At 42.3% G+C, this 27,028-nt stretch overlaps 1 long non-coding RNA gene across 1 annotated transcript in view; it reads right to left on the minus strand.

Moving 5' to 3' along the window:
- Window positions 1-1,357: 1,357 nt before the first annotated feature.
- LOC147602123 (uncharacterized) overlaps window positions 1,358-27,028 on the minus strand; it is a 359,474-nt gene continuing 333,803 nt past the window's right edge. Inside the window, exon 2 of the long non-coding RNA XR_015259239.1 lies at window positions 1,358-1,540. This is a non-coding gene — a long non-coding RNA (uncharacterized LOC147602123). The remainder of the gene's footprint in view (window positions 1,541-27,028) is intronic.

The raw sequence follows: 27,028 nt of genomic DNA on the forward strand, positions 1-27,028 counted from the left end.
TTCTATATCTTTGCACATTTCTTGGGACAGGTAGGAAGAAACAGCTCTCTGGGAAAGTATTCTGCTCCAGTTCTGCATGGAAATGTTCCTGTGGAGGTTCACTGAGTCTCTGTTGTCACTTAGGCACTTTTGAAGGCATTATGCAGGATGGATGCAGGATGCGCTTGGACTGGGTGGCTTTTCCTCAGCTGCTTGTACACAGACAGACTTGTCCTTTCCACCCCTCCATCCCTCTCACTTTCTCTTTCATTTGCTTCCGCCAGTCCTGCTAATGGCTTTGGGGAATTTAGGAACTTGCTAGAAAGAAAAAGCTGTTTGTTTTTTTTTCTAAATTCCAGTGCTGTATGCAGCTGAAATCAGTGTCCATTCAGACCATATTTATGAAGAATTTTGGTTTCATTTGCAGCTTGTGTAAGCATGCATCAGCCTTGCAAAATAGAAAAGATTGCTTATTGTTCTACATGCATAGAGCAAGACTGCAAGACAACTTCATCCTGTGCATGTACAAAAAAATATATGGGCCCAATTAATTTTCTTTCATTCTGTATTATTGTCTAGTCTTTGTGTTATGCTGGTTTTGAAAATAAAGTAAGCCGTTTCCAGACCCCTTCCAGAAGATCTAATTGTTATTCCAGTCTGTTTGTGGTGTTTGTTTATTTTTGACAGTTTTCTCTTGTGGGACAATTGTAATACACTTGGCAGTTTCAAGTTTAATTTATAAATCATTATAGAACTTTTCTATGCAATGGTAATATTCCTGTATGTCTTGGGATCACCCTGTAGAAGATACTAATGCACAGTGGCTCTGCTGTAATAGATCTAGTCTGTTGGATGACTGAAGCAACTTAGGTTGTTGTTACAATCTGGCCTTGGGACCAGCCATTGACTACTTTCAGTGACAATACAGCCTGTGATCCAACTTGGCATGGATGTTCTTATGAAGAAAGAAAACTTCCTACAAGAAATACTGAAAAACTTGTAGAAGGAGCTGCAAGCTTTTGTGAGTTCAATGCAGCAGAGCCCAGTGGGAGGGAACATGGCATCTTGCTAATTAATGAGCTGAATTGTCAGGCAACTTTAAGCTCTCAATGGGCTAGTCAACTCCATTAATCAGCTCAACCCTGCATGGGTCTCCTCTAATACTGCTGTCAGTGCTACATTGTATTAATAATCAGAATTCCAATTAAATAGCACCTTGCAAGTCTGTCTTTCTCATGTGCAAATGAAATCTGAAGTCACAGTGGTTGCTTTCTCTTTTTTATAGGATTTTGTGGTTATTGTTCTTAACACCTGTTTTGGAGTGGAGTTTATTTGCTCAAAATCTCATTATAATCCACAACATGCAGCAAACACTACCTTACAGTTGTCCTGTTGTTTTATTTTCATTTATTTTTACAATGAATGTAACAATTTAAAAGACATCATTTTGATGAACACCCAGGACTCTCTGAACATCCACGATTTAATCTCCAGGTATTGTCAGAATCTTTTTTTTTAAGTATGGGTCCACCATTTTTGTGCTTTTTGGTTCACTTGAAACCTGAAACACAAAATGGCATTCACTTAAAAATAGCACAGTCAGCCTGGTTTGTAAATTGTGCAATCTGCTTTCAGGAGGCAGAGTAAAACAAAGAGGAAGAGAGGAGAGAAGGCTATTTTAATGAAAAACCAATATGATGGCCTAGGATCATTTGCAGACTGCATGAAGATTTGATTAGAAGTCATCAGCTGAAACCTGGCCAGTGTTTATGGCTTTAGAACACAGCTTAAATTTTTTGTTTATTTTCTGTAGAGGTAAGATTTTGCTGGGAATATCTTAACCAAAGCCCTTTGCCTAACACATTCTTCAGGAGAAGTTAATCAGTACCTGAAATCCACGTCTTTCAAATGATGTCTGAATCCATGAGGACATCTGTTAAAAGCCTTGTGTTGTCCTATGTCACCCCAAAATCTTTCTAACAAGGAGCCTTTGACTGACTCACAGAGCAGCATGCTGGCACGGAAGAAGGTTCACATCTTAGACTATTCCTCTTCTGATCTTTCCTCTAATATTAATAGATTAACTGCTATACATTAAAGTTCTATCTTAATTATGAGTTCTGGCTCAGACTACTCAGTAACTAAACTTTATGGTGTTGGATTTAAGAAATATAGTAATTGTCTATTACTGAGATTAAAAATTATACTCACTGATTTTTTTTAACATCTCTTCGTGCTCTTTCACTGGCTGTGATTTGTTATGTGCATTCATCAGCTATGAGCTGCCTGGGACTGAGAATATATTTTGCTATTTGTGTCCAAAGAGTTCTCCACCAAGCAATTTGTGTATACCACAGGGAAGCTGGGGCGTATATTCATGAAATCTCTGGAGAACTTATTACGGAGCTCAAATGCATTTTGGAAATGTCTCTTCTTTTGTGGTCATGTAAGCAGTCGCTCACCTCGCCAGGGTCATGTCCTCAGTCAGCAGAGGTCTCAGAAGCCAGCCAGCTAGCCAGAGCCCACTGCAGCCAGTCTGCCAAGTACCAACCATATCTGCCCCATGTTGTGGAAACCACAGAATTAGCAGAGATGTATCTATCTGGGTTCAGGACTGACTGCTGCACAAGGAGAAATGCTTTCACAGAGCCAGAGAAGAGGAAGGCTGCAAAGAATGCAAGCAGCAGTAAATGAGAACAAATTGTCGGGTCAGTCTGTGCTGTAGCTGTGGAAGGCAAGTCATAACTCCTGCTTATTTCTGAAGCACAGACTGGGGCATTTCCTCCTTTCTAAGGCACAGGAAAAAGAGAAACCTACACTAGCCACAGGGATGCTGCAAGTGCATGAGGTCCTTAAATTCCATATGGTTTGCTTCATAAGGAGAGGCAGTGCTCCACAGTGAACAGGTGTTTGCATTATCCTTGCAGTCAATTCTTCTCTGTGCCCCTTGACATGCCAGCACTGTCAGCTCAGCAGGACTCCAAAGCTGTTCCCAAGTTCTCCTACTACCTACTTTGTCTATTTACAAGCTTACCCTCTGGTATGGCCTCTGGTCAAGTTACAGAGATCGAGGCGAGGGGAAGATTCAGGAGTTTCTCCTCAAACCTATGGTCTCTCAGCAGACTACAGGAGAAAATCTTCTAGAATCCACCTGACCAGTAAGTTTCCAAAACCTGTTGTTTGTGTTTCTCAAGCACAGTGTGGCTTTGAGATCAAACTTCAGCCAGGTTACTACTGGCAGCAGGGACAGAAAGTAGACCAGTCATGGATTGATAGAGAAGATGTGGCCTCTGGTGCGGAGGTGGAGCAAGCAAAAAGTGGTAGGCTGAGTGTCACTAAGACCTAGGGACTGCATGACCCTTGAAGAACACCCCACAAAAATTGCCACAGGGAAACACCTTTTCCACCCTGTGAGAGTCTGGTTCAACTCACAGCCTCCTAACCAGAGCTAGTCAGTCTGACCATCTTTTCCCTAGAGTGGCTGGGAATAGCTTTTCAGGAAGAAAACATGGCCTGGAAGTATGGATACCTCCTTCTGTCCTGACAAATAGCCTAATAAACCAAGTCTTAATCTGATCTCTGCTCCTGCTTTCACAGTACCAGTCTCTTTCTCGCTCTGAGCTTCTGCAAGTTGTTGCTGTTGCTACCACTGTGCTAGCTCTTCTGTCAGGAGGGTCCCACAACTGCAGTGCAGATCCTACAGTTGGTAAGGCCGGATCACCCTGCCAAACTGGATCATCCTGCCAAAACAAGGGCCTTAGCCAAACCTATTGGTATCAATGGAAAGAAAGACTTGCTGGGTTGCATAAGCTTTGGGGAAGACAAAAATTCTGTTGCTCTTGAGCTCTTCAAATAGCTTCATTCATTGCAGGGTGAAAAGGAACAAGTAAGATGATGAAATCTGATCAACTGCCCAATACTGCCCTGAATTAATTTGTAGTTGAGCTAGAACACATCTTTAAGACGACACCAGTTTTGATTTAGAAATAGGATCCTACCAGCCCACAACATGTAGGAGTCAAAGGAGAATATTAGCTCCAAAGGGGAAGGAGAATTATGGAGTGGAATAAAAAAGTTCACATACAATGTGTTACATCTTCAACTAATGTAAACAACTCAGAATATCTGAAGCCAAAATAACTATACTGATTCACACCACTGTAGGAATCCAAGTCCAAACTTTTTCTTTGTTTGTTTTTAAGGAAAGCTTTGCACTTCATTGTAATGCTGCTGTTGAAAGAACAGGTGAGGGGTTATATTTGTGGAGCTATGATGAAGTGTGCTGTACTTTGTATCTGATAAGAATAATGTGTTTATTTATTAGGTGAGTAGAAGAGAAGATTTATATCCTTAATGATGCATTTCCCTTGCTTTTATGTATTTGGTGTTTTGCAAATGACAACTTTGTAACTAATGCAACTTCGCTTAATTACAGCCCATTTTCTTCAAAACCATCAGGGACATGAATTTGCAAGGGAACATCCCTTCATGGAAAACCTGAAGGGATAAAAATGAACTGCTGCATAGCTAAAAGGACAAACAAATGCTAGTAAAAAACAAATTGGAAGAATGCTAGATGTCAACTCAGCTGCCAGTTTTGGTCTTTCAATGATTTTGAAGGAGTAAGGATTATTAATGCAATTAATGGGTTTTTTTTGCATTTAAAAATCCAATTAATAATTCGAAGATATTAGACATGGTATAATTTACTAATTTGGATTAAATATGTATTTTCTGTAGGATTCATGGTATTCCAGATACATTCAAAACATGAACAGACAATGTAGAAGCACTAAACAAACTAGCTGGTTGGGTACAGTTGTCAAGCCAACCACATTTACACAGACTTCACCATAGGTGACCTAGGAATACCTAGAACCCAAACCAATGTCTAACGGCTGAAATAAATACATGCTTTACTGCTCAGATACCTGAAGAACTTACTTAAAATTGAGCCTAACTGTCTCCACTGCACAGGCTTGGAGTTTTGAATTGCAGGGAAAACAGCCTTTATAAGAAGTAGACAGTCCAAGCACGCAAAGGAAAAATATGCAAGGATATGTAAGAGAAATTTGAGTTATGCTCAAGTAAACTTGTCCTGCAGACAAAGCTCTTCAAGAGGAGTGCAAGAACAGACAGGATCCAGTGGATGAGCTCTGTGCAGGCAGGATAAATCATTTGAAGAAATGTATTGCGACGATTTGAAGTGGTGTTCATTTCAGATCAGTTGGTGAGTTGTGCTGGCAAGACAGAGAGGTCATGTGGGTTTCTTACAGAGGAGGAAATGTTTTCACGTTCCACAACCCACTTGGAGCATGAATTTCATCCATAAAGCCACAGAAAACATGTGCGTTGTTTCTTTTGTTCTCTTTCCCCTCTTTTGGCAGAAACAGAAGGCATTTTTCTTGACATTACTCTTTGTCAAGAATAACAAAGTCCTATGGAAAATACTCCGTATCATTTCAGATATTGAAATACAGCAACAAGGCTTGATAGACAGAAAAACAACTGGTACATTATTAAATTATTACAATCAATCATGTTAAGGGGTCTGAGACAGTGCTGGCTAGCTCTTATCTGATGCATGTCAATACAACTCTGTTTGAGCTGGTTTTTTATTAATATGAAGATCCTCCTTCTCACGCCTGGCAGCATCAAGTAACATAGCACTGGCAGTGTAGGGGGGTCTACACAGACTGTGGGGGTCTGTCACTCTAGTAAAGGTGCTCTGGTGCTCCTGGTCAGTGGCTGTAAATTTTTTTGCCACAGTTTCCATAAAACCCTCCTGGTTTCCGCTGTGATTGTGTTCCCGAAATTCACTTGTCATGCTAAGTTTTCCATGCTTTGCCTCTGTCCAAAGATAGATCTTTATCTGATGTCTAAAATGTATTACAGAATTTTCCAATCTAGAGTTCATTTAATCAACATTAAAGATATATTTGGTTACGTTAATTAAAAAATGTTGTTATGTAGCACTCAGGCATTTAGCTGGAGCACTTTACTTCATCATGCTGCAGTGATTACTCAGAGTTTTCACCCAAGGTGTCTAGGATAGGTATTGTATTATTCATACAACAGCTAATCACCTTCTGGCAAGTCTAAAACCTCACATTTGCTAGCACTGTGATGCTAACATTCACTCCACAAGAAGTTTCTACTAGATACTCTCCTTGTGACTACAAAATTCTCAGGGGTCACAAGAGAAGACAAAGGAGTGAGGTTTTTCCTCGACTATTGTGTAGGTAAACACTGACTTTTGCCTGTATGCTGAACTAGGAAGGTGCAAGCCAGCTCTGATTCACAAACTGCGAGTGTGTTACCGGGACCCCAGACCTGAGGTGACATTGCAAGCCTCTAGTAAAGATGTATTAGTTGGAGGGCAGCAGCCTGCTAAGCTGCTGTGGTTATCAGCAATTTAATCCTACATCAGCTCTGAGTGATGAAGTCACTCCGACCCCTCAAAGAGGAACGGGGCTGCCTCTGGAGAGGGCTGGGCTCAGCAGGTAAAACATGCAGCTCTTACAGCTGGGCTGCGGGCTTGTGAAGTTTCTCACCAAGCACAAGTGAAGGAAGGTATGGACAATACCAAGGAGATTATGCCACCTATCGAGCAACCCTCTCTGACCCCAAGGGAATTGTTGAAATCCTGGGGAACCCCCTATCAGACTTACAACGCCAGTTAGCAGCCAGGCACTGCTGCCTAAAAATGAAAAATCCATGTGAGGCACAGAGAGGAAAAGTTAATGTAATATTAAAACTAGAAATATCCATTCTGTCAAATGAAATGCCCTGCTGTTTGATCTCATTTGCTGGAGTAAGGCTTTATATCAAGGCATCTTGGGTTTTAAATTACATGTCAGATATAATTTGCACTGTGGACATGAAATGTGGGACTGGCCTTTAAGGAAAGAAAAGAGCAGCTCAGCTCAAAGTGGCTGACTAACAGTGAGCTCACTTGTATAACGGTTCCCAATCTGGCAGCCGGCCACAGCTGCGAATCAATGTTTGGACAGAGGCCATGGACAGTGATGGCAAAGTCCAGTGCTGACTTGAGTATCTCCATCTCTCTTGGAAGGCATCCCTGCTTTGCAGTGCCAGGAGGACCTAGAAACCAGAGCATCTCTGCACTTCTTTTAGGATCGCACGAGGGCACCTGCAGTGAGCTCATTTCAGGGAGGAGCCGCAGTGTTTGTGCAGGAAGGGACTTCTGCGCTTCTCATGCAGACAGAGGAATAGGAACCAAGTAACCTCACCTCGTTGTGGGTTTTCTGAGTTACTTCAAAAGTCATCGGCCTGTGAGCATAATAGCACAAAACCATCTTTCATTTCCTTTCTCGTGGAACAACACTTCTGAATACATATTCAGACTTACTTCAAGAGGTTTTCTTCTTCTTACAAGTCGTTTGACTACCTTATTTTATTATCTGGTCTTATTGTATCCTTGCTAACAGTGTGCCTGTTGGGATGTGAAGGCAGCATTACAGTCTGTGTTTCTATTGTTTTACTTTCTGCCCCTCTCTGCCTGAATTTTCGTGCTGAAAAAAAATTTAAGGGTGATTATCTACCTTACTGATGTGATGGGAAGATTCAATCATTCTGTTCTTTAAATTAAAAGTCTTGAATACCTAGAATAGAAGACAGTCCCCATAGGCAATTTTTAATTAAGTTTTCTCTCATTGGTTATCATCCATACCACACTAACGTCTAGTGGTCTTAACACAGATCTGGGCTACATTGTGTAAGATGCTGTATGAATCCAGGGAAAGGGATTCATCTCAGCTGATTTTAGCTATCTGAAAATAAAGCACCTATGTTTAGCTGGTTGAAAGAGTTTTACACTCTATAGCATAAAAGACAACAGCAAACTAGCTCATTGTAGAATATATGTTTCAGAAAGGTGGGATGAGGCTTCTTCTGGGAATGCCTCTGTCCATTAGCTGTAGAAACCTAGCTAAGAAGCTTGGTTCTGGTGCCTTGGTCTCAGGATGCTCAGATGAGAATCACCCTGGGTCTGTGGCCTTTTTCACCTCAGGAGGACACAGCTCTTAGCCCAAATGAATTCCAATGGGACAAGACGACCATTAGAAAAACAGTACCAAGTGGTGACATGATTTGCATGTTTCAAAGTACAGTAGGAAGCAGAACTCTTTAACAAGTATGCAAGTTGGAGATTCAAACAATAGCTGCCTGGCTGAATGAAGATGAAAGCTGGTCTACGTTGGTGGAGGTGGGATCCCAAAGGCCACTATTTCTAAAGGTTTCTACACAATCATAAAATCATAGAATGGTTTGGGTTTGAAGGGATCTTAAAGATCACTTAGTTCTAACCCCCCTGCCTTGGGCAGGGACACCTTCCAATAGACCAGGTTGCGTCTTACTTTTCCCATGAATGAGGCAGAACTTAAGGAAGCTTTGAAGATCTTAGCAAAGATGTTTGTTTCTCTCCCTACAGGAAGCTCTTCTTGCCAAAATTACTTTCTTGGCATGTTGCTCTCCACGTGATTGCCCAAATGAAGCCTCTGATTTTGTCACAGTCTAATATCCGCACCAGGTATTCCATCCTCAAGAGCCTGTCCTTGGCGGCTTTTTAATCAGATGAATGGTCAATTACAGAGTTGGATTGAGTGAGTTAAGCACAATGGATCATTTTTTTTTGTTGTTGTTTTTACGCTATCTTTCTATTTACAGATTACCTGGTAACAGATGAGGATTTCCTCAAATGTATTTGTTATTTCAAATGATTCATGCATTTTGCTAGCAAATAATTCTTAGCCTGTAGATTGTTCACCAGCAATTCGTTGAGGATATTTGGAAGGCATGCAATGTTCGTTAGATACATAATTCACTTCATATTGTTACTGTGCCCTGATTGTGTAATTTATATAGCAAAATACAGGGCAAATTATGAATTTTACAATTTCTTGCACAATGAGAAATTTACTTTCAGTGAATATTTGCAGATTCAGTCTCAACATTCGTTTTTCATGAGCATTCATTCTGGCAAAGCTGCTTTGCTAAAATATTTCTGGAAAGCAAGCACCAAAAGGATTTTAAACACAGAGAAAAGGCTGGGGAGAAACAAACAGGCATTTAATGGAAAGTACTTGCTGGATTCATCCAGGACTGGTGCTGTGTTGTTTTACCCACTCCTTTATCTCATTGCTGGTCTGAAGATTGAAAATGGCCATCAATGGAAATGGAAGGGAGTGAGAAAAACTGAATGTCAGTGTAAGCCCATCACTGGCTCAGTGATTCAGGACTCCAAGTCATGCACAGGATGGCTAATGCAGAGGCTGTCCCCAGATATAGTCTCTGTCCTTTTGAAAGGTCTCCCCTCCACCTCCTTTTTTTTTTTTAAATTAATTTCTCCCCTCATACCCTACAGTAGGGACAGCTGGGCCCAGGACAGCACAGGCACTCCACGACTGCCTTTGGGGTCCCCAAAGGTGCAGGTACCTGCACAGACCCCATGTTCAGGAAGGCTTTAGGAAAGAAAGGGAAAGGCATCTGGCTGCCTGTCATTGCTGAGCGAACCTCTGAGCATGATGGGACAGCTCGCAAACCAGACTCATGCCACACTGCCAAGTGTAATGCAGCACTGACAGCTTTGGAGCAATCCCTTGAGAAACTGGAGGTTGCTAGCTTGCTAGCTTGGGATTTGTTTGTTTTTTTTTTTTTAATTCCCTCGCAGTTGAGCTCTGCTGAGTCACTCAAGCGAAGTATGGCAAAGCTTGAAAGCCCTGAAGCCGTTATTTATTTATTTTTACAAATCCTGCAATAAGTCAGTTTAGTTGTTTTGAGGTTGTTTTATAATCTTGGAGAATGTTTTCTGGTTTTTTTTCCATTCCTTTTAGCTGGAGAGTCCTTTGGTTCTAAGCCTCAGAGCAGCCTAGGTAACATGCTGGCTAAAAATCATGGCATTCACTTGGAATGCTAAGTTCTCCCACCTGCTCCTTGTCTCCTCGTGACCTGTGGAGAGGGAGAGTGGAAAGGCTGGGAGAGCGATTGTATTGATCCACCCATAAACTAGAGACAAGATTTTCAATCAAACTTTGTTATTTGTCTATGTGTACCCATGTACGTCCATGAAAAGCACTGGCCTGATACTAAGCTACCAGAAAACAGCAGCCCATATCCTCTATCTATAGTTGAACTGCAGCGTTGCTATTTCTGAGCACAATTTTACGAGCCATTTGCTAATGCTGGGGAATCCCAGTCATGCCCTGCTGCTTCCCTTGGCTCTGGAGGGTTTATTCCTTCTGCAAAGCTGATGGTATGAATACAATCAATTTTTATCATGAGCAATGGAGCCTCATTTGACCCTATTTTCCCTGAGTGCAGATAACCTGGGCTAAATTTTCCCTTAGTACAAGAGTACTGAAACCGGGGGAATTGCATCAACATTGCAGTTGGCCATATTTGTCCATCTGGGCAATTGAAACATGTTATCATGTGCCTTTATGGCCTTGCCACCACACACAAGGATTCATACTTACATTGCATGTGCCTTGCATCAGTGATACTCGCCCTGTGGCAGAACGGATGGCACGGCACACGCCGTCAGTGACGAGGCGGCTGGGGCAGAAACCGATTGCCACCTCCTTAACAGAAGTATATGAGCATGTCTGCTCCAGATGTGGCAGTGAAAGGACAAAATCTCTTTTGCCAGCTTGCACAGAGCAGCGGCAGCCTCCCCGTGCTGTGGCTGCTCTTTCTGTACACGCCCGGCTGCAGACTTTAATTAACTTCCCTGACTGAGCAGAGCCATTGCTAATGAAGCGGCTAATTCTGAGAGCAGGGGGCATGTTCCATCATTTAGTGCGTTCGTGTGATTCCAGCATCCCATAATACTCCATTTTCCTCATCAGTTAGTTTCTTCTCTATTTTTTATATTTATAACTCTAGCTCTCTCCTTTCCCACATGGGTGTCTGTGTTCTGGCTTCAATTACATTTCTGCAAAAATCTATCTGAGCCGGATACAAAGCTCCAGTTGAAGATTTACCAATATCTAATCTCAGGAGAAAAGTGCCATGTGAAGTAGAAAACCCCAAACTGGATTTATGTGCTCACTTGGAATTAAGACAGGCCTCTGAATGAGATTTCTCTCCTTTCTTAGAATGGATTCTGTCCATAACTACTCAGATGAAAATAAAATAAACTAGCTTTCTTTCTTGTTGTTGTTCACCATTTGCTATTGTCAAGACACCACTATTTTCGCCAGGGAGCAAAGGTGGTGCATCCGACTGGAGGTTTAATATCTGATACAGCCTCTGGCTGGGTCTCCAAATAGATGTAAACCTCACCAATGTGGCATTCTGAATTTTTTTTCCATTGCTTTGTGGTTTTTTTAACTTCATCTTGTCCTCAAGCCAGCTTGTCCTAGAAACTTCAGATGAAGTTTAGTTGAAAGGTCTTGGAATCAATTTTGAGAGAAGGAAAAGCTCAGGGGGAACATACTTCTTAGAAACTCGAAAACTTCAAAATGACACAGACTCCAGAAGATATTGAAAGATGGAGCAAGGGTTGAAGGAAGCTTGTAGTTCCAGCTGAAAAGACATGGTTAAGGTGTTGTCTTTAACTCAGAGAGGAACAAACTTTCTCCCAGGCAATCCCATGACCTCCGTTTCTGCTTATTGCACTCTGTCAGTCATTGCCTCTCTCAGGGAGCTCTGAGAAGCTCCTCACTGTTACTGACAATGCAGGAATGTCCAGTGCAATGTCCAGTTTTTAGGAGCTTAGGCAAAAAGGTGGACTTCACCACTCACTCTGCTTGGGTGTCAGAGACAAAAGAGACAGCAAGGATCAAGTTAGGAGAGCTGATTACGTATCTCAGCACCCAGCAGCAGGCATTAGGCAGCTTCTTGGAAGGCACATGACACTGAAACCTCTTGTGAGAACTTTATGGGCCATGGTCTAGAGAAAAAATTCTGCAGACCCCTGACCCTTCCTTATCACTGCACTCCCTTTCAGCCAGCAAAGAGAGCAAGGAGAACAAAGCTGCTGCTAAGTCAAGGTAATAAAAAATGTGTGGGCCAGCAAAGAAAAACTGCAGCTGGTTGTGGGGAACGAGCTGGATCCCGAGGCAAGGAGAGAAGGGAAGCCCAAGTTGGAGGAGATCCACAGGCAGCAGGAAGACAGGCAGTAACAGAGCTAGCTATTTGCTCAATTAATTGTCATTTGTTTAATTTGTAATTTAGAAATGAAACTATTTTTTGTGATTCATTCAGAGGAAATTTCCCGAGGTGCCAAGTGTGATGTGCTAAAATGAGAGATGATATCCTGTGATTAGCAAGATGATTATTACACTCTAGGCTGAGGGGGTTGTTATGGCAAGGCACAGCTTAGCAGTGCATCTCTCTAGTCTTAAAACCTACCTACTCAGCCATCAGTGTTATTCATGCTGCTGGAGAAGGGCTGGCTGGGGTTGCTTCTCTGCCATTTGGCAGGTTGTGTGAAACCAACATCTCCATGCCTTCTCAAACAATGTCATGACTCTCTTTGCTGATTTCTGAGGGTAAAGACACTGCATGAGAGGGCAGAAAAGAAAGGAAAAATGGGAAGTGTGAAAAATGTGAGAAATGTGAGCGTGTCCAGAGAAGGGCAATGAAACTGGTGAGGGGTCTGGAGTACAAATCTTGTGAGGAGCAGCTGAGGGAACTGGGATTTAGTCTGGAGGAGAGGAGACTGAGGGGAGACTGAGCTCTCTACAGCTACCTGAAAAGAGGCTGTAGGGAGGTGAGTGTCGATCTCTTCTCCCAGATAACTTGTGATAGGACAAGAGGAAAAGGCCTCAAGTTGCGGCAGGGGAAGTTTAGATTGGATATTAGGAAATGCTTCTTTAGTGAAAGAGTGGTCAGGCTGCCCAAGGAAGTGGTGGAGTCACCATCCCTGGAGGTGTTCAAAGAATGTGTAGATGTGGCACTTTAGGATATGGTTTAGTAGGCCTAGTGGTGTTGGGTTGACAGCTGGACTTGATCTTGGGGTTCTCTTCCAACCGTAAGATTCTATGATTCTCTGAAAGATGAGGAGCGGGCAAACAGAAAGGGCAGCAGCTAAGGCCATGTCAGGGATTTATGCTGGAGGCAGAGGAGGGGGCAAGCACTGTGTCCATCACACCTGGCAGGCAGAAATGAAGGGTTTTTTGTGTATATTAAGGAGTTGATGACTTTTTGCAAACTAGATTCATTCTTCAAATAGAGGATCAACAGAAGAGTAGGACGAGGAAGTCCAAAAGCATGATTTGAGGAGTGTCTTTTATATGTTGTGATTTAGGGCTCAATCCCACAATTACCGTTGTTTTTCTTGTTGTTGTTATTATTGAGAAAGGAGAAAGACCTAACTCAGGAGATTTTAATGATCCTTTATGAAGAACTGAGGGAGATCTGGGAAGAAAAAGAACCTACACAACAGCTAAAAAAGACAGATCCTGATACTGGTCTTAGTTTAAAGCTTAGTGATGCTAAAGAAATAAACATACAAGTGCCAATAATGAAGTGAAAACAGACATGAAATGCAGTGTCATCTTATTAACCATTACCAAAACTGCAATTTTTTACTTTTAGCTGTGTATTGACTATATTGATTGCAGCTTTCTTTAAAGTAGTACTCTGTTCAAAGACACTTATGTACTTTACCAATTTCTCGTTAGAGAAACAAAATACTGAAAGCAAATATTGCCTGTGGTATAAGGAACTTAAAATGTATACTGCAAGCTTGTGGTTTTGTTCTGCACTTTTTAATGTAGAAGGAGAAGTATTGTGCTAAGTCAGAAATAGGAGGTATTTTTAGCTGCTGAATATTAATAAATCAGTGAGTTCCCTATCTTTCGTAAAAGTGTGGAGAATATAGAAATATCAGGCTGTATTATAAAGGAGATATCTATTAAAAACAGCTCTAGGAATAGAAAACACGGACAAGATTCTACTCCACTTGAGCTTCAGCTTTGTCTCCCTTGTGGACCAGAGATGTTTGTGAGCTGGATCGCACACAGTCCTCTAGTGAGAGAATAAAATACTGCAAGTGCGTACAGGATCCTGAGGATTTCAAAAGCATTCCTGATTAGAAAATAGCAAGGTCATGATTATTACAAAAAAGTTAGGCTAGTCAGTAACTTTCAGAAGTGGACTGACATCCTTAGGCAAAATTCTGAGTGCCCATTTTCTACATGGGGTAATGAATCATTTGGTGGCAATAGTCCTGCACTCTGTGTATAACAGCACAATTTGCACCTGGACAGAACAATTTTTTACTCCACTTTAAGTGAATTTAGCACAGTACCAGAAACTACACAGGGGAAAGGCATAGACAAGCTGAACCCATTATTATTTACTATTTACATCATTACACTTCAAAGGTGCAGTAAATTGAGAGATCAGGGTTTCATCTGGCTAGGCACTTGGACAAACACAGACAAAAAGGCAGTATGTCTTTTTCCTTTTATTTTTTTTCTCTTTTTTTCCTCTCTTAGTGCTCCTTCTGGGAAATACACAGAGTAATAACCAAAAGCCCTGTCTCTAACTTCTCTGAAATCAGGATTTTTTTATTGTACGTAAGGCCAGTAGTGCTTGGAAACCTGAAGCTCTGGATTTCACCAAATGAAGTGAGGTGCAAGTGCCTCACATTACCCACAGGATGGGCAAAACAGCATAAGGTTTGTGAGGTGATCTCTGGCTGGAAGACATGGGCACCACAGCTACTGCCACTTGGAGCTACAGCTTCCAGATTTACCACTGATGATGCTTTTAATTCCCAAATATTTTCTCAATCACTCCTCACACTAAAGGAGGACACAAATTGCTCTTCAAGGTAACTGTAGATGGCATACAAAAGTAACTTCTCAAAGAGCCAACACGCACTTCACATGATGTAGGAACATCTCAGAAGAATGAAGGAAGCTGGGTCTGAGCAACGCTGAGCCTGGCTGAGCTTCCTTTTTCTGATGTGCTCAAGAGGGGATGCACAGGGTAGAATAAACAGAGCCAGCACGCTGTGATGCCCACATATGTCAATGCATATGTTGAGACTTCCTAAGGCAGAAGTTGCATCCAGATCATCATCTTAAATAGCCAGTAGTGCACCTGCACTATGCAGGGGATGCATCGACCTATCCTTGTCCATATTCCACCTCCTCTACTAGGCAAAGTTTCCACACTCTTGTTGTACTTGCTGCCTCTGAAAACTTTTGTTGACATTCAAGATAAATGGGAGACAATAAAGCTCAGCTTTTATAGCACTTTTCATGCAAAATAGACCCTTAAGCATTTTACCAAGTTAAATCACAGTTACAGAATAAAATAATGTAAATTTTTTTTTTTTGCTTTAATGTATTTCTCCTTTTTTATTGCTACTGTCCAATTTGAGTAATTCTTTCCCTTCTCTTTTAGTGCTATTATTTAATATTTATATAACAGTGCTGATCAGAGGGCTCAATAAGACTGATCTAGATATTGTACAGACTGGGTAGGCACACATTATGCTCCTCAAGAGAAGATGTTGCAAAGGTGAAGTTTGCTTTTACTGAGGTCAATGGCAAAACTTTAATTGGTTTCATGGACGTCCTTAGAGAGACCTCATCCAAGTATGGATACCTGATGATCCTGACATCCCTACTCTGACTGCAGATGGGACACGTGTAGTTTTAAGAAGCCCAAGATGATTTTCTGGATGTTGTACCTGGAGTTATAGCAGTTCTCGGCTCATGCTCAAGGCACAAGAATGGCAGCTAGGTCTTCATCATGCCAATGAACTAAGGTGTGGTGAAAACCTGTCCAAGGAGACAGAGATGAGCTCTTGAAGGTCTGGCCAGGATGATGTGTGCAAAGGACTTTTAAAAATTGAGGCCTCAGTGGCTCCAAAGCCCTGGCAGAAAGCTGTCAGGAGGCATGGAAATGTTCAGCCTCTGTGTAGATCACTGGGCAGGGCACAGAGAATGTGGAGATCTGCTTGCTAGGGGATTGGGCACCAGTACGTGGTGGAGAGAAGTGACCCGCTCTGGTTCAGACACGAGGCTTGCTGAGGCTACAGGGCTCACATGCACAAGTGCTGGAATTAAGCCTATACTTTCATTCCATGATTATTTCTGGAGCGGTAACTTTTGGCTCCCTGCAGTTTGCTCACAGAGCTGCAGACTCCTGAAAAATTGCTTCAAGTGTACTGACCTTTCTATTCCGAGTCAACTTTCACCAGTCCCTTGGAAACAGTAGCGAGCCCCAGGGGACCACAGCCCACAGGCTGCAAACCGCTGTTCTCAATCCTCCTCGGGCTGTTCTGAAGGGCCAGCTTCCCCAAGGATGCAGAAAACCTGACCTTAGCACAACCTTTCTGGAGAGGCAGACCCAGACAGAAAAGAAACCTTTTGGATGCCTCCAGTGAAGTAATCTTTCATGGGCAGTTGTCTGCAGCCAAGAGACAATATACTGAGCACCGGACCCACTTCCTTACAGTAGAAGCTCCTCACTATTTATTTCAACTTATCACATGCTGGAAAACAGCCAAGTACCATGCCCAGTAGCCGTTCACAGACTTTATCTACCTCTTCTTCCTCACGCCCTTCACCAAAATCTGTCCAAAAGTTTTTCAGCAGAAGATTATTTGTTTTTCCTTTTGTCAGTTCAATGAAATAAAAGCGTGTCAGGAGACTATATTGATTTTCTAACACAGTCTGAGGGAAAACAGGTTTCCTGTCAACTTCTTTTTCTCCTAGCTGCCCACCCATGAAATGCTGCAGAACCAAGCATCTGCTAGCTCTGGGAGTTTCAAAGGGAAACTGCTCAGACCAGACAGAGCTCTCACAAGCAGGCACCTCAAAACCCTGATGTCAGGTCTCCAAGTGACTCAAGAAAAACTACTGATTTTACTAAGAAAAATCAAAATACAGAAAATGTTGTGAGTCTTATCCCACAGTAGTCATAGGGCTTGACCTTAATGGATTGCCCTGTTAATCTTCTCTACATGATGCTCGTGTAATGTCATTCTTGTGACACAATTGCACTAATTTTTATGATCTTCCACAGCTTGGTCCCCTTTTTGTATATAGGAAGATCCCCTCCCTCCCTGTCATTGCCCTGTCCAGACAGGTTTTCACCAAAGCCCTTTCAGATGACTATTCTTCTCCATGAAAACTCTTCTTCAAAATATCTGTGCCAGAATAACATTTCCAAAAAACTCATGTCCTCACATTGCTCCAGACAAACCTCTGAAACACACCAAGATGCTGCAGAAAAGCAGCGAGCAGAATGAATGTGTGTATTCCTGTGAAAGCTCTCACTCTTACTGCTCTCTGCAGATCCTCTGTTGCTGTCTATAGCATTTCCCTGGAGGCTGCTGTCTGAATGACAAACAAGCAAAGGGACAAGACATATTTGAAAAGAACAAAATCTCCCAGAAAACCCTTAAGCGCCTTTCGACTGCTGCAGAGGAGTACCCTCCAGGAGTCAAAAGGAAACCTCTGAACACTCAAACCAAAATGCTGTCTGAGTCTTTCAAACCAAGCAAGCCTTCCCTTAAATTTAAGGTTCCCTTTAATCCTGCTTGATTTGGTGCTACAAGCCTGGGGGCTCTTTGTGCTCCAGCCATCAGAAGACAATTCAGAGGCATGTGGCTCAGAGCATCCTCCGCTTCCCTAGCAAGGGAAATACAGGGAGCCCTTTTGCAGGGCATCCCAAACAACTTTGTCTAAAGGAGTCTTTTTCAACTGACTTTGGTTGCTTCATGTCCAAACTCAATGCAGCATTCAAACAGGGTACCAGAACTTTACATGTGTACTGAAGTCCTACAGAAGCCAGGAGAACAACAGCAGTCATTCAGTTTGGACAATTGTGGCTATGTGAGACTTCAAAATGATTGATTTTATAAAGAACTGTACTTGTTGGTTTTGAGACCAAGCTGAGTTTCTGAGATTGAAGTCACAGTCTGAAATTAAAGTTCTGTGTGAGTTTTTTTTTTCTTAAATGTGGATCTATAAATGAAATTTCAAATACCAGCAAGTAAATGAAAGAGATTGTACAAAGGATGTGATGAACTGGCTTGTCTCGCTTGTGCAAATGGCCATGACACTATTCCTTTTTTGTTGCTTTTTGTTAAGTGGTCAATTTTTCAACTTTTCACCAGGAAAATATTCTACAGCAGTCTCGCAGCTTAGTGCATCTTGCTGTTGGGGAACAGGTTTGCTAATACTCCACTCTTTTTTTTTTTTTTCCCTTTTTATCTTCTGTTCTCATCCAATTTTTCTTAATAATATTATTGCGTCTCTGAAACACTCTAAAAAACCTCCTCTGACTGCCTGAAGCTGAAGAAGGAGAGTGAGACAGAAATTAGTCCTGGGCTACGGTGCAGGCGCTGCGGGAAAGCCTCTGCAGGAGAGGCAATCTCTCAGACTGCTCTGCTGTACGTGGAGGGCTGTCTCAGTCCCTTGAGCTTTTACAAACAAGGACTCTTGCAGCTTTTGACCCACAGTGGCCTAAGCACTGTTGTGCTGAGTCCAGGAAACACACAACCAGCAGCAAGTGCCAGCTGGTCCCTGTGGCCCTCTTCCTTCCTGGACCACATCTTTGTTTCAAACTTCTCAGGAGATCAGGAGAGACTCAGATGCACTATTTCTATTATTTCAGGCTCTCCAGTTCATGGTGTTGTTGCTCTGACTGTTAAGTCAAGCAACGTCTTTATGTCTGATTTCCTTTCCATTATAACCTATAATAGGGCAATATCATAGCTCCTTCTGCTGCACTCTCTGGCACATATAGTATCTGGTGTGCAGGAAATAAAGACATAATGTCATCTCTGACTTGGTTGCTTTCTATCCTCAATACTTTAATAGATGCCTAATGTAGCTTTTATGTTCGAAAAGAGTTCATTAGTTTACAAATTAGCAGCCTGAAGTGAATTTTGCTACCACTGAGTGACTTTCCATTTCTAGCAATACGTCTGTTTGGATTTTTCTTTTCTAGGATTATTGTTTATGAAATATAAGTGAGATGAATCACTCAGCTACATAATCTATTGAGATATCCATGGTAATTTCTTCCTCTTCCAGTCTATTCTTCCACCCACATCTCCCTCCACTTTGAAACTTAATACCCGCTCCATCATTTTACCTTCAACTAGAAGAAAATGTATCTTTTCCCCTAGGAAATCAGTTGGGCTTGGGAGAACAAACTGATGATGATGCTGCACACTTTACTTTGAGAGAAGCTCAGCAGCTGTACCTGGAGTCTGTGTAATTGCCATAGGCCTTCGGTGACGCAAGGTGTGAGGTTAAAAGATCAATATCTCCAGCCTCCTCAGGTATGAAAAGATACCTGAAAAACTGAATGCTTAGGAGAAACTTAAAGGCAGTAGATCCAATTTAAAAAAAAATAAATCTAATGAGATAAATCTATGCATTTTCTTGGGATTATAGACACCAGTTTGATGTCATCTTCAGGTTCCCTCCATGTCCTGAGAATTTAATTAGTGTTACGAACTCCATTCCTACCCACATGAGAAACTTTCTGGTAAGGATGACAAAGCACAGAAAAGTGGTCTGTGAAAATAAATGGGAAAGTTTCACCAAATTTCAGCAATTTGTCCATAATGTCTTCTTCTAGAAGAATTAACCAAGGCAGCAAAGGGTTAAGAACAAAAGGTGCACTGCTCAATTGTGTTCTCAGACCAGTCCTACTGCCCTGACACTCCATGTCAACACTTTCTTTGCTGGAACAAAACCAGTGAGAGCCATGAACATCCAGTATATCAGAAGCACAGAGGGTGCCAGATGCCAGCCTTGTGTAAGCACTGGCACTGAAAATGCTCGGGGGAGATGCAGTGTAAAAATCTCCCAGAGGTTTTTGCCTAATTAAAATGACTGCTCTTTTACACCTGCCAAACCTCTTTTTTTTTCTACTGGTCTCAGTGGATCAGATCATCTCTCAGACAATTTCTGTAGCACAGCTGGCCTCTTTTGCTGGCTTGAATGGGAACAAATAAAATCCTTCCTCCTCAACTTTAGAGAAATGGCAACCAATAACGTCTTTGTGGTGGGGGGAAATGACCCTTCATGGCACAGACTCCTCATCCTGGGAAGCTGATGCTGTGTATTTCCAGCTCCATAGAATGTGCTTTGGCAATCTTGGGAAACAGAAGAGACAAAGGGATGATTTGGGATGCCTAGGGATTGATTTTACCTGTGTTTAACTGTGTGAAAGGCATCCAGTATAGGTGTCAATCCTTCTGTAGTCAGCAGAGAGTGATCACCACCTCCCATCACTTGCCAGATCCTCCTCTGTGCCCTCCACAGCCTTTGCAGTGAGGGATGAATTACCTTCAGACAGTGGGAGCACTGTAATGTACTATCATCAGAGGGAACTGGGTGACTTCAGGAAACAGCAGAAGTATGAGTAGATGCAGGAACCCTGGAGAAACAGCTTTTTAATTAATCGGAATTCTTTCTATGGTCAAAATATCTATAAAGATGCTGCAGTCATTAAGGTGCCAGAAAACTCACCATAGAAATCCACAGTGAAGTCCAGCTCTGTTTGTGATCTTCATAACTATGTTGATGACACTGAAGGCAGAATCTTGTCAAAATACTAATTAAAACTATAAGAGCTTGAGTGTATACTGGTTTTTGTGTTTTTTTTTTTTCAGTAAAACTACTGCCTCCGAAAAAAAATTCCAAAGTGATCAAAAGTCTCAAAATCATACAAAAGGATGGCTCCCCTTTTAAATATTTAAAGAATCTGCCCCAGAATATGCTAGAGTGTGCATGAGTGTGACTTTGTAGCTCTCCATGCCTCAGGGATGTTGCAGGCAGGAAATGAAAGATGACGTCTTCAACTGATGACGTGACTTCAACTGAGCAACAGCTCCCTGGAAGTTCATAATTTATTAATCCTTCTTGCTTCATGAAAAAAAAGGAGGTTGTTTGTTTGCTTGTTCTTTTCATTCAGAAGCCAAAGGGTATATCCGGGACAAGACGTCAGTCAGATGTCTCTCCACTTTCTGTGGTAGGTATTTCGATGGGTAGTCCCTGAGTTTGAAAGAGTTAGTAGGTGGAATGATACTGGGCAAAGTACAAATATAGCTGTCCTGCTCTTAAAGTCTCCCTGATATCCACTTCTAGCCACTGTCACAAACAGTGTATACACTTCTTGTGGTTTAGCTACAGTCAGCAATCAAGTACCACACAGCTGCTCAATCACCCTCCCCTTCCCCAGGGGATGAAGGAGAGAATTGTGAAGAAAACTCGTGGGTTGAGATAAAGGCAGTTTACTAGGATACCAAAAGAGAAGACAGTTTTACGTATATAAAGTGATGATAATGCTAATAGTAAACAAATAATAATATTTTTTTAAAAAATCAAAACAAACAAACAAACAAACAAAACCAACAAATTATGCACAATTTCTCACCACCCAAAGACCTGATGACTGATACAGCCTGTTCCGAGCAGCAATCATGGAACGAAAAAACCCCTCTAAACAATCTGGGAATGATTCCAAACAGTGAAAGAGGAAAAAAAAGAGACAGCTCACCAGCTCACCCCCCTACTTAAGAACTAAACATGAGTTTTATGGCATGGAATACTCTCTTTGGCCAATTTGGGTCAACTGTTCTGGCTATACTCCTTCCAGATTCCTGTACCTGCACATTAGCGAAACCTGCAAAGACAGACAGTGACCTTGGTCTCTTTAGCAACAACTAACAACATCAGTATGTTGTTTATCAACATTCTTCATATATGAAATCCAAAACGCATCAGCTACTGAGAGGAAGATTAACTCCATCCTAGCTGAAACCAGGACAACACTAAACAATCAATCCTTTGGTCCAACAGGTACAGCCATCTTTAGATGTAGATACATCTGATAATTAGTGTATGTATACCCTTGCTGCATATTTACTGCAAACAACCAAATAAAAGCCATTTCTGGCCTGGCTATACCACCATCTCTCAGGGAGGCTTCAAACCTTGAATGCAGCGCCTCTTTAATGTGAGGCTCTGTGGCTCTTTAATCAGGCCTGGTTTGTGTCCAGACAAACTAAAGGGAACATACATGTGAGTACACACATTGCTGGAGGCATACGTTACAATACTAAGTGTTAACATTTCTAGGCTTCTTTTACCTAGAAATTTTGTTTGAAAGAGAACATGACAAACTAAGGAAATGTGACATATGCTAAATATTAGGAAACATTTTGTCACAGTAAAACCAGCAAGGAATATAGTGCTAGGGAGTGGTGGAATAGAGACCAAGATATTGCCTTTTGAAGCTGTCATCACCAGGCATTCTGAAAACAAACTAGTTATCATCCATTAAAAAATGGCTTAAATCCTAGGAACAGGTCCTGAATGGGCAAGATGGCTTTTAGAGACCCCTCCTAACCTTACTTTCTCTGGACATGTTATATATTGTTATTTTATAAATTATAGAATTGTTATAAAGTGGTTAAGTGTGCCTAGCAGTGATTGGTCAGGCTCTACTCAGCATTTTCATTAACATCTGGGATGCGCTGGGATGCAACAGTAAGGGATACACCTAAGATTCCTGGGGCTAGCACCAAACTGGAAGAGCTGCAAGCACCCTGAAAGACAGAGATAAAGATGTTGACAAACTTAAGAGCTGGGTTGGAATCAGCAAGCGCTGATTCCAGTAAAGACACAGAAAGCTAGTGGATGGCAAAATCAAATTGGGAGTAATTGAGTAGGCAACGGGACAGTAAGAAAGTATGAAAGCTCTTTAGTAGCTCTTAAAATGACTGTAAGTCTAGAGCCTGCTGCATTTGATCATGGGATAGGCTTAGTCTGTGAAAGAAGTGCTTAAAGAAGCATTAACAAGGCCCAGAAGGCCATTTGCAGTAGGGGCTGAGGGGGGAATGAGTTGGAGCATGCAGGGAAGCTGCTTTGAAGAGAATAATGAGAAAGAGGAAATATGTAGCAAACCTTGAAAGCGAGGAAGAGCTGATGTAGTCAGAGATGGAGACATGCATAAATCTTTCAGCATGCAGAAAGCTGTTAAAACGGTGATATGAGAGATGGACAACTGAGAGAATTATCAGAGAGTGAAGAGTGAAAACTGTTTCTTCTGAAAATTCTTAGTTGCTGGGTTCCTAGCACAGGAGCTGTGTACTCTTTCCTTCCCAGAAGCCTTGTCATGTTCTCAGAGTGCAATAAAGCATCTTAATATGCTGCAAAAATTGTGAGAAGGGGCTCTAAACTTCCATTTAGGAAGCTTAATTATCAAGGAGGACCCTGGAAATACTGGACTTATCTTTTCTCTCAGCTACTTACTCCCAGGCATTTCTAAAAGGACATAAGGATAAGATGGTGGCAGTCAGGTGGAGACAGCTCTGTAATGTCTCCAACTGACCACCCACCCACTACAAAGATGAGATAAAGAGATGTGAGGCTCAATCTCTTGTCCTGCCTCAAATGAGAAGTTTTCTCCCCTTGCAGTGCTCAGCAGCGAGGTAAACTCTTTCAGGCTGCCAGTACGCAGCTGTGAGGAACTCTCTTGTTCAGTGGCACTTACCAAAGTGGGATAGCTATTTATAAGGGAGTGTTTGAGCACTATGGACAAAAGACAAAAATGGTGAAATTTTCCAAGAACTGCCTATTGATCAGGAATCTCATAAAGTGCAGGTTCTCTTGCTTTTCCTTCTCGAGGCACACAAGGCATGCATCGAGGCATCATTTGGGTGACTTAGACACAACCTCTCAGTATACAATTTTCCTCCCTCTGATCTATTATTCTCTGTTGATTATTTCCCCATGCAAACCCGTTGGTCCCTACAAAGCCTATTCATGCAAACCAGCAGGGGAGGAGCTTCGTTGAGAAGCTCATAACTCTAAGACAGAAAGGAGCTTGCATTTTCCTATGAATCTTCACCCAGTATAACCAAGTCTACAGTTTCTCTGACTAAATATATTTTAAAAGCGTTTTTAGCTGAAGACAATTTGGGCTAAAAGCAGTAGAAGGATAGTGCATAATATCCACTTATGTTGTACTTAGCACCTTATACCAAAATACTTCAGTGTATCTTCTGCCTAGAAGTGCGATTTCTGGAGGCAGAACAGATAATGTCAGGGAAATATGGAGCGAAATGTTTTCAACCTCTCTTTACTTATCCCAGTAGCCAAACACAGCTCTGAAATCTGCAGAGGTATTTATCTTTCACCAGAGATTTAATTATTGCCTCCTCCATGTGGCTTCAGCAGTGACATGTCTCTGTCAAGCTGGTATGCAGCTGCCCATATGATAGATGTAGCTGACACTGTCCTGCCTCCACACACTGCATATCATGCACAAAGCAAAACTTGCTTTTACACAGGACCTTCAGCCACAAACTTCTTGCAGAGTTCAACACTAATAAAAACTCTTTGTGACTTAGTGAATAAATACATCAAAGCTTTTGAGATGGGAGAGGGCTTAAAACTGACAAAGATCAAAGCCCAACGGGCAAATATTTCTACTTGAAAAGCCAGGATGTTTGTCTAAGCACTGGGGAAGATTTTGCACCACCAGGAAATGGACATATAACTGTTATTTGCTGACACTTCAGGAAGACTTCAGAAACCTTATTAAATAGACAAGGAAAAGAAACAAGAAATACAGAGGGAAGCAATGTCGACAGCAGTAAACAGAAAAAAAAAAAAATCAATAGCATTATTTTATTTAATCTGTAGTGTTTTAAGAGAGGGACTATGTGTCTCAGGCGTGAGCTAGCTAACTACAGAGCCTTTACCTCCAGTCCTGGCCAACCTGATAGCTATGCTACAGCTGCGTGGCTGCAAAGAGGTACAGGTGGTAATTCAGGTGATCCATCTCACAAATTCACATTAGATTGGAGGTGTCACATGTGATGCATTAGTGAAATGGAAACTGCATCTGAAGTGATGAACTTACCCAGGAGCTCAGAAGATCTCCTGATAGATACCCCAGCCACAAGATCTCCTAATGAGATGCAAGATACATTGGTGGGTCCTAAGGTAACTGGTGGATGAAGTTGCCATGCTACTGTCCATCGCATTTGAAAAGTCATGGCAGTCTGGTGAGGTTCCTGCTGACTGGAAAAGGGAAAACATAACTCCCATTTTTAAAAAGGGAAACAAGGAAGACCCAGGGAACTACAGGCCGGTCAGTCTCACCTCTGTGCCTGGCAAGGTCATGGAGCAGATTCTCCTGGAAACTATGCTAAGGCGTATGGTAAATAAAGAGGTGACTGGTGACAGCCAACACAGCTTCACTAAGTGCAAATCATGCCTGACCGATTTGGTGGCCTTCTATGATGGGATTACAGCATTGGTGGACAAGGGACGAGCAACTGACATCATCTGCCTGGGCTTATGCAAAGCATTGGACACTGTCTGCACAACATCCTTGTCTCTACATTGGAGAGACAAGGATTTACAGATGGACCACTCAAAGGGTTGTGGTCAAACCAGACTTCATTTATGTAGACCTTTAATTTCTAGAGATGGACCAGGTTACAGTTGAGATGGAGTGGCTCAGACCTGAGAGAAGGCTGCGTTTCCTCCTCTTCCGGCAAAACACCTGTCTCCCAGGTTTGCTGGGAAAGGGAAGAATTAAGGACAGCTTGTGAAGTACCTGCTTTGTTTATCTGTATAGATGCTCCAGGAGCCAGATAACTGAGATAGAGCACTGAACTGGACTAACATATACCAACTATCCTTCAGCAGAGTTTAGGAACATGGGCCCAGGCTGGACTTAATGCAGTTCACATACAATGACAACCCATACATTTCTACTCCATATTTTAAGCTATCATACCTGCATTGCTAGCAGCACCTGGCCTGATTTTTAGCTGGCTCAAGCTCTGAGCAACAGTAGAACAGACCAACCCCTTGTGTGTCTCCTTCCTTTGATGCAACCAGAGTGCAGACTAGCAGTGGAGGGAAAGTGGGACTTTCTTCTTCAGCTCTCCTCAGCGAGGATAAGCGATTGAAGCAGTCTCTCCTGCACAACACTCGTGGCAGCCAGCCCACTTGCTGCGTGCAGGTCTGTCTCTTGTGGAGAGGGACAGTGAGGACCAGGAGCCCAGCATGTACTCATCTGCAGTCCTGAAGAAATCCTCGCTCTCCCAGCTCCAAGAGAATACCTCATTCATAATGAGAAGCATTTAAATATGCCACTTTAAGGGCATTAAAATCTTAATTCATCTCCTTTAAGTTTATTCCTTTTAAGTCCATGGTAGAAAGAGGAATATTATAACTGGCAGGTTTTATGGCTTGTGGACATACCATCAGCAGATTATCTCACAGCTAAGGCTGAAGGTTGAGGCAGTTAAACTGGCTTGACTGCACATGGGTAACTCAGCAGATCGCACTTGGCATCCAGCCCGAGGGTAGGAAGTATCCTGTCACTGGAACTGCTGCTTTTAGGGAGATGAAATCATGGAGCAGCGCGGAACCGAGCACAGGAATAACATGTTGTTTGTGAGAGAGAATGTGTGTATATTTGTATTGGAAATGGTGGGCATCTTCCTTTCACTCCCAAGGCTTACAAGATTTGAAGGGGCTTGGGAGGCTCCTCTCCAGTCTGACCACAGTGGGCCGGGCCACATCCAGGTGTGACACTGGACCAAACCCAGTCTTCAGCGTGGGGTCTGGAGACACGGGGCTACTCCTGGTGCCAGGGCTAGCTGCTTCGGGGCATGCCTAGGTGTCTCTGCTTGGGATGGCATCATACCAGGTAGGCTTTCCTCAGGAAGGATGGTTTAGTTCCCCAGCCAGCTGTGGCTGTGTTTGTAGTCACCTGTATGTCAAAGGCTGGCATGTGGTAGACATTAATGCTTCATGTAAATACCATTAACAACTTCTGCTTTTTAAACTGTGCAGATCTAAATGTGCTCATGACAGGGTGAAAGCTCTCAGCCCTTTGCCAGGCAGGCAGCACTAGTTCTGCTGCACAGAGAAGCAAGAGCAAAGGGAAATGAAAAGCCAGATCTTCAGAGGCATTAGGGTATCTAACGAGCACTTCAGGACCTTCTCTCCTTCACTGTGATTAAAAATAGGTGTGAAAATCCCAGTGCCTATTGATTACCCTTAGACAT

The sequence above is a fragment of the Chlamydotis macqueenii genome, chromosome 1, assembly GCF_036417535.1.
Source record: "Chlamydotis macqueenii isolate bChlMac1 chromosome 1, bChlMac1.mat, whole genome shotgun sequence".
Lineage (NCBI taxonomy): Eukaryota > Metazoa > Chordata > Aves > Otidiformes > Otididae > Chlamydotis > Chlamydotis macqueenii.